General features: G+C 53.7%; 1 long non-coding RNA gene across 1 annotated transcript; it reads left to right on the top strand.

Moving 5' to 3' along the window:
* The first annotated feature begins 1,893 nt into the window (after nucleotides 1-1,893).
* LOC309864250 lies at nucleotides 1,894-3,590 on the top strand. Its single transcript, XR_014311415.1, has 2 exons — nucleotides 1,894-2,159; nucleotides 3,048-3,590. It is a non-coding gene; the product is annotated as an uncharacterized lncRNA (long non-coding RNA).
* Nucleotides 3,591-8,642: the final 5,052 nt, after the last annotated feature.

The following is an 8,642-nucleotide window of genomic DNA, read 5'->3' on the forward strand; positions in this document are numbered from 1 at the left end:
TAACCCTGGCTGCTCTGTTGGGAAAAGACTGAGGGGGACAAAGGACACAGGAGGACAAGTTAGGAGGTGTTGCAAGATTCCAGGCAAGAGAAGATGGTGGCTTGGAACCGTGGGGGAAGTGGGGGAAGTGGTGAAGAGAAGCAGATTCTGGACAGATTTCGAAGGCAATGTAAACAAGATTTGCTAAGGCATCCAGATGAATGATGACAGAAAAAGAGAGGAGTTGAGAATAACTCCAAGATTTTCTTCTCCAGAAAACTGGAAAGATGAGGTTGTCCCTTTCTGAGATGGCAAAGACAGAAAGTAACAGGTCTGGCAGAAAAGATCCGAACTTCCCAGCTGGACAAATTGAATTTGAGACGCCTGCTGGACACGGTCAGGTGGAATTGGAAACAGGATTTACAGGTCCACAGGTCAAGAGAGAAATTACGGTAGAGCTAAAAGAACAAAAAATCCGAAATCTCTGGATTCCCAGCAGAGCCCTTTCCACAGTGTGGCGAGGACTCGCTGGCGGGCTGGAGGGGTTAAATACCTGCGCTCCAAACCGAGGGCGCACGGAGAGGAAATACGGTAACCCTGCGCGCACGCCCCCAGCCCCAGCTGCCCCCACGCGGGAGCTGGAGGAGGTGCGGGGACCCGGGCCGCGCCCGGACGGGGCTGGCTATCCCGGGAGCTTGGGTGAGGCCCGAGGGGGCCCAGGGCTCCGCAAGCACGCATCGGAGGCGGAGCAGGGGCTGCTCGGACTCGGGGGCGGATCTGCACTAGAGGTCTGGGTTTCTTCTCTCAGCAATGGTCTTGACTCGTTTCCTTGAGCCACCGTGAGATATTTATTTAACCTCGCAGTTCAGCCTCCCGGGGACCAGCAGGGAGGGATGGAGGCAGGGAGGGGAAGGCCGGTGGAGCTGGGGAGCGAGAGGGAAACATTTCCTTCCCTCTGCACAGGCCACGGCTGCCTCGCTTCCTCGTGGGGTCTCACCCCGGACTTCCAGACTTTCGAGGGTCAACCAGCCCCTTGGGTTCCCAGAGAATTCGGGAATCACGCTAGTCCACCTCGGTGGATTTAAGAGCTAGGAAAGCAGGGTGGGGTAACTTGTTCAAGGACCTACAGCGAGCCTAAGACAGTGCCAGGTCGCCTGTCTCTGGGGTCCCCCATCCCTTGTCCATAAAAGGAGCACCCGCGGTGCCAGGAGACTCGACAGACGTGGGTCCTGTGCGGAGCCCTAACGTTCGCCAACCTTGTGATTTGGGCCTGGACACCTCATTTCTCGGCACCTCTCTTTCTTGGTCTGTGAAAAGGGAGTCGTCGCTCTTACCCTGCCTTCCGTGTCTTGTTGAGGGACCAATTTTTTTTTTTTTTTTTTTTTTTTTTAAGTTATCAGCTGCCAATTGCCGAGCCGAGTCTGGCCCTCCCTGTCCTGGGCTCCTCGCACAGGTCTTACTGTCCCCCCAGTTTGTACACCCTGGCGTCCGCTTGGTTGGCAAGGATGAGAGCTAGAGGGAGGAGCGAAAGGAGGCCAGAACCCAGGTTCCAAGCCAGAAAGGAGCCCCCCACCTCCAAGCCACGGTCCCCGCCGCTGGCCCAGGGGTCAGTGCTGTGGGTACGGGGGGAGGGGAAGCTGGGGGCCTGGAGGAGCGGAAGTCCCCGAAAGGAGGCCCCATTTCCCCTCCCCCCGCGGCCGGCCCCGGGGCAGGTGAAGAGGGGACCGGGCTCCGCTCCAGGTGGCGGGGCAGCGACGGGGGTGGGGAAAGGCAACAATAGCACTTTTATTTGGGACTGTTTGGCTCTGAGCGGGTGGGCGGAGGAGGAGGCGGCCGACGGGGCTGCGGGGGAGGGGATGGTCAGCGGCATCTGGCTACACACCTGCTCCTGCTTAACCCTGTGCGTGCTGGGGCTGGGCGCGCGGTGGGGGAGGGCTGCCCGACTACGCGGAACCAGCCCCAGGCCGCGGAGTGCGCGCAGGCCAAGACAGTCAGCCTCCGGGGTCTCTGGCCAGGCCTGACGATCTCCGGGTGCGCGGGAATGGGGATCCCCGGCGAGACCGTGGGGATGTCCCGTACCCTTCGCTGTGCCCCTCGACCCGCACTGGCCTCTCCCGCACAGCCCATGGATCCGGAGTCTGCCTCCCGCGCGCCCGCGTGGCTCCGGCGGGAGAGGGAAGGTGAGGGGTGGCTCCAGGGCCTCGGCGCGGATTCCCCGCCGCCCTCGGGCCATTCCGGGAAGCCGGCCTTCCGGAGGCGGCGCGGCGGCCACGGCCATGCCAAGGGCGCGGGGCGCGAGCCAGGCCCAGCGGGCGGCCGCCGGGCGGGGAAACTAGCGCTGGGCGCGCCCTCTCGCGCTAAACGCTTCCAGGCGCGGCGCTGCAGGTGAGCCGGGACGCTCGGCTCAGCACAACCCCGCTCCCGGCCTCGCCGACGCTCCCTGCCGGCCGGGCGCCGGGGCGGTCGAGCCCCGCGCTGCACCTGCCCGCACCGGGACCCCTGCCCGCCCGCGGTGCCACCTCCTCCCACCCCGGCGCTGGCGAGTTTGCCCGCTGCACAATCGGAGCTTGTTTGTGGGCGGAGGAGCCGCGCCGGGTGCGGCGGCCCCGCGCCAGCCCACTGATCCCATAAAATATTATTTGTGTTTAAAAATTCCAGTAATTGGCTATGCAGCCGCTTTTTCCGAGCCCCTTGCCAAGCGCAGTAAAATCTCAGTCCGGCTGGGGTTATTTTCATCATGCAAATTCCCATTTCTGTAAACAGGGTTAAAGCCCCTGGAAGAGGCCGGGCTGGAACCGGAGAAGAAAAGCCGAAGGATGTGCTCTCTGAGACTGGGAGGTGGTCAAACTGGGTCTCCATTCCTGTGATGACCTGGGCAATTGGGGAGAGTTATTCAGATAATCCATCCCCACCCCACCGCCCCAATCGCTTTGCCTCGAAGACGAGTGCCTGGGATGTACTGGATAAAAATCCCTGGTTTCCTTAACTTTCCCTACCCTTTTCTCATCTGAATAACTTACATCATCAAATCATAGAGGCATAATACTCTCTCTCTCTCTCAACCACAGGAGCAAACTGAGGCTCAGAGGGAAGGGACTTGCCCAGGTTCACACAGCAAGTTTGTGCTAGAGCCTGGGCTGGCACATACCTTTCCCGCCTGCCTATCAAAAACCCCTGGAGGGCTTGGAAGAGGAGGCAGCTGGTGCTGGCGCCCAGGCTAGCCAGCACAGAGAGCCCCAGGGCCTGGCTCTGGGACGCTGCTGACTGTGGGCACGATCACTGGGGGAAGACTCCCTCCCTTTCCAAACATACACACTTCCTGTCCCTCAGGAGCTGGGAGCCGCCTGGAAAGGAGGAGGAAGAGGAGGAGGAGGAGGAAGGAGTCCTTGCCAAGGCCTTGGAAACCCTGAGTAATGGACAGGGGAGCCTCTGCCCTGCTCCACCCAGTCATGGCTGCCGTCTGCGCAGGGAGCAGGAACCACACACGTGGGAGGAACGGATTTCTTAAACAGATGCTGAAAGAGAGCCCAGATTTTGAAGTTGGCAGGAGAATCGGGGCTCCGAAAAGAGTAAATAATAGTGTATTATTTGTAATATAATATTGTCTTATATGTAATGTATTATTGCTGTGTTGAATTGAGCACGTAGTATGTGCCAGGCCCTCCTTCAGTTTGCCTCTTTTAACCCCTACCACAAGCCCAGCAGGCAGGTATTCATATTCTAACCACGTTCTTGTAGCTTTGTAAGTGATCAAGAAAGTATATTTGCAAATAAAAATAGTTCCAGAGCTAGACAGTTTCTGTGGGTCACCAGAGCCCAAGATATTGTACCCACTTTCCAGGTGAAGGTACTGAGGTTCCAGGAGCTTAAGTCCCTTGCCCAAGGTTGTCAGTAAAGAAAGCCCTTGCTGGGGCTTTTCTGTGAATGGAAGACATCTGGGTTTCCTTCTTTCCTTCAAGTTTTCATGCCAGCCCAGCCTCCTCCTGCCTTCCACCATCGCCCCTTCAAGTTTTTGTGCACATTATCTCCTCAGCCTCGATGTCCCTCCTCCCTTCTATTCTCAGTCTTCCCCATCACCTCCTTTTCTTTGAACCTGAGGCCCCTCTGCCCCAGAGGCTGAGGTGTGTCTGGGAGATAAACTCGATGTGCCTTGCCCTAAGACCACTGACCCAGGCAGGTGAAAGGAAAGCAGGTTCTAGAGCTCTTTGCATAACAACAAAACTTCTCCCAAGAAAAGTGGTTATGGGCTTAGTAGGGCTCCCTCCGTGCTCATCCAAACACATACACACACACCCTCACCCCAAAAACAAGAGTCCCAGTTGTGGTTGAAAAGAAGGAAGACATTTCTTGTGGGTCGGGGTTATCTTACTCTCAGCTGAGCCAAGGGGGAAGAGGGCTTCTTGGGGTGGGGAGGGCTGCACTGTGGTGGCAATGTCAATGATCAGTGGGGGTGGTCCCTGTTGACAAAGGAAAGAGAAAATGGAAAACAGTGTCTGGTGTGTTCAGAGGGCACCCATATCGGAAGACTCTAGCTTGGCAAGGCATATGAAAAAGCCAGTTCCTACAGTCCCAGGGGGTCCCTAGAGGTCTCACCTCCCCCTTGGAGCTCATCCCAGTCCTCCCTATTTCCTGCCTCCAGGCTGGCTTCCTGCTCAAATGAGGCCTTGAGTGTGTTGTGCTCAGGTGAAGGCCCCTCCCACCTTAGATTTGGGGCCCCAAGGGTACATGAAGGATGCTTCTTCCTAACCCCAGGACCTAAAGCCCTTCTTCCCAGAACCCATCACAAGCATTAAAAAGTGGGGCTCCCGCCTCAGGGGAAGAAAGAGCTGCCCAAATGAGCTAAGGGCTCCATCTGTAAAGCCATTCGTGACATAGGATGTGGGGGAGATTGGGGTGCAGTGGATGTCCAAGGAGCCTCCTCAAGCCAGACCTGGTGAAGCCACACTGGCTTCTTAGGGTTTCCAACCCTAAAGTAATGGTGTCACCTGGGACTGAGAGGCATGGCTGGCACCTTTGGGGTCATTTGTTTTGGGACCTTGAAGGGCTCACACAGGATACCTGTTCCCTCACAGTCCCCTCTCTTCTCCACCCACCCACCCCCACTGAGGGGGGGTGACGATGGAGTGGGGTGGGTGCTGTGACTCGTCCTCCATTTGGCAAGTGAATCTGGAGATCTTTCTCAGGGACAGGCAAGCTCAAAGGTGACTGCAAGTCCTAATCTGTGAGGGAATGCCAGTTAGGACTCAGGGACCTAAGTGAGGAAGGCTTCAAGGTGAGGGTAGCCAAGCCTTTGAGCTGGCTTTCAGTAGAACTTTTATCAAGCAGGGTCGAGTCTCACAAAGTATTCTGGGTGATGGGAACAGCATTCAGACAACCTGGAATAGACAAGCCTAAAGCAGGAACCTGGGATGAGGGGGTTAGCTGGCAGATATGAGGGGAGATGGAATGGGACTCCTTTTATTTCATTTATTTATTTGACACACAGAGAGGGAGTGGGCACACAAATAGGCAGAGTGGCAGGCAGAGGGAGGGAGAAGGAGGCTCCCCCACTGAGCAGATAGCCTGCCATGGGGCTCAATCCCAGGACCCCAGGACCATGACCTGAGCTGAAAGCAGAGGCTTAACCCACTGAGTCACCCAGGCGCCCCATCCCTGGAATGGAATTGTAATGCTTCCTTTCACTCTGTGACCTTTTCTTAATCCCAAGGGTGACTCCCTCCTCTCTCACCTTTTCTTTTTTTTTTTTTTTTAACTCCATCTCCAAACCATGTCTGAGACCCCACCAGCAGAGGACCCTGGTGGCAAAGAGAAAGAGGGGGAAATGGGGTATGTGTGGTGAGACATCATACTTGCCTTTTGCCCATTTACTCTGCCTCTGTCTCTGACTCCTTTTCAGGGATCCTGGTTTCTTCTCTATCTGGTCTCTCTGCCTCTGTCCCTCTCAGCAGTCCATGGTCACTGCATCCTGGTGTATCCATCTCTGTCCCTGCTGCCTCTTTTTGTCCCCCTTCCCATCCTCATCTGACTCTGCTTCTCCTTTCATTCGGGAACAAGACCCCTCCTCCAAGGACCCAGGCAGCAGCTGGGATGGGGCTGATGTCTGAGGCAGGTCCTCCAGAGAGCCGGGCCCCACGGTGGGATAATGGGCACCTCTCTGGGTCCCTCTCTGGGCCCCGTTTCTGTGAATACCAGCTTGAGAAGAAAGGTGGGGCTCCATCCCTGACCCATCCCCACCTCCCTCTCTACCCCTCCAATCTTCCCCCCTCTCTAAGGAGAACCCACCTCTTTTGAGGAAGAGCCCCACATGGAGACTCAGTCAGCTTCCCATCTGATGACTCTCAAGATGTGGCTACAGTTTCCTCCCAAGTCCAGACCCCAACCCTCCCCTGAGGGATCTCACCCTTCCTGGGCCCTGTGACAGCTGGCCCGGTACCCATTTGGTCTCTGATTTCTATGCAATGCCCTGCCAAGAAACTCATCTCTCAGCAAGTACCTTCTGCCACTGAGTCCTCCTTCTTGGGTGCAGGGGACAACTTCTTACCTTGTCCCCATTTCAAAATAAATATTTTTGCCAGAGGAGTCAGAGTCTGCCTCTTTTCTCTGTCCCAAAAGAGAGAGGGAAAGGCACAACTCTGAGTGCTTTCAGATGCATTATTTTATTCCATCACAGTGATCCCCAAAAGTTGGAAATATGTCCAGTTTTGTAGATGAGGAGACTGAGGCTCAGGGAGATGGCTCGTTCACAAGGCAGCAGAGGTAAGATTGGGTCATGGGTCTGAGCCTGAAGCCCATGTCTCTTTCTCATAGCCTCACGGTGATTTCCTGGAGACAGATCAATGACAGTACCATGGACCATGGATGGGAGAGAGGGACCTGGAAATACCTTGAACCCTAGCCTTTGAGGCTCACTTTAATCTGCCAGGTTTTCTTGGAAGACTTGGGGCCAGCTGCCCGTATGTCCTCACGCTGAAACCTCATTCCCCACCATGTTGCTCAGGCCAAGACAAGCAAACTAGCCCCTGAATTCTCCTGCCCAAGACACAGATGACCCAATTAGGTCTCTTCTCCTTTAGCAATATCAGGACTTCTTTTAAAGCCCAGTTCAGGGGCACCAGGGTGGTACAGTTGGTTAAGTGTCTGACTCTGGGTTTCGGCTCAGGTCATGATCTCAGGATCAGGACTTCAGGGTCTTGAGATCAAGCCCTGCGTCAGGCTCTGAGCTCAGTGAGGAATCTGCTAAAGTTTCTCTCCTTCTCCCGCCCCCGCTCCCAAGCTTGTGCGCACATGCACTCTCTCTCTTTCTCTCCCAAATAAAGAAATAAATCTTCAAAAAACAAAGCCCAGTTCATAACCAATTGCAATACGTGGACCTAGTAGGAATCCTGATTCAAAGAAGCTGAAAGGAAGATCTATCTGACACAAGTGTAACTTGGAACACTAGATATTTGTTGATATTAGAGACTTTCTTTTTTAATAATATAATTTTTAGAACAGTTGTAGATTCACAGCATTACAACATTTAGATTACAGCAAAACTGAGAAAAGAGTAGAGCTGCCACATCTAGTTTGTCCTATTGTAAACATCTTACATTGAGAGGGTGCATTTGTTACAATTCATAAACTGATTCTGATACATTGTTATTAACTATGGGCCATAGTTTATTCCAATTTCCTTAGTTTTTACTTAATATCCTTTTTCCAGGTGGGGATCCCATCCCCAATACCACTTTGCATTGAGTCGTCATACATCCCTAGGCTCCTCCTGGTGTGACAGTTTCTTAGACTTCCCATGTGTTCCATGACCTTGACAGTTTCCAGAAGTACTGGTCAGGGGTTTTGTATCCAGAATGGCTGTTCTTCTTCTCTTCGATCTGCCGATGGATTTGCAGGTGTTTGCAATCTTTAGATAAGCTATCTAGCTGATCTCCTGCTAGCTGAAGTAGTCTCAGCCTGCTACTTCTCCACCATCTTGACTCCTCCTCCTGGTCAGGGGTTTTGTAAAATGTCCTTCTATTGGCATTTGATGTTTTCCTCACTAAAACACTGATGCATGGGTTTTGGAGAAGAAAATCACGTGGGTAAAATGTCACTTTTGTCACACTGTAGAAAGGATGTATACTGTCACCTTGCTAGTGTGCTTATGACTGTTGGCATTGACCTAGATCACTGCACTGACGTGCTGTTTGTCAAGCTTCCCACCGTAAAGTTACTCTCCCTCCCCCTTCCATAGGTGCTCTTTGGAAGGAAGGCAGTGTGGACAGCCCACAGTTGAGGGGTGGGCCCTGTATCCTACCCCTCCCTTGAGGGTGGAATAGCTATAAATTATTTGGAATTCCACATGGGAGATTTCTCCCTTTTCCCTTATTTATTTATTCAGTTATTTATATCAGCATGGACTTGGAGATATTTATTTTATACTTTGGGTTATCCAATACCACTAGGTTTTGTTGCTTAAATTGTTCCAACCTTGGCCATTTCAGTCACCCTCTGGGTCTTTCTGTCACCTCTCCATCAATGTGGGATTTTTGCTTTTGGTTTTGTTGTGTTTCACTTAAGCACATCCACGCTTTCTGGCTCTATCACGCTCTTCGAGTTCAGCTTGTGAATGTCTTGCCCCCGCCCTTGAGTCCACCATTTCTCTAGGGAGCTCTGGTTGCTTTCAC

The sequence above is a fragment of the Mustela nivalis genome (assembly GCF_964662115.1).
Source record: "Mustela nivalis genome assembly, chromosome: 5".
NCBI lineage: Eukaryota > Metazoa > Chordata > Mammalia > Carnivora > Mustelidae > Mustela > Mustela nivalis.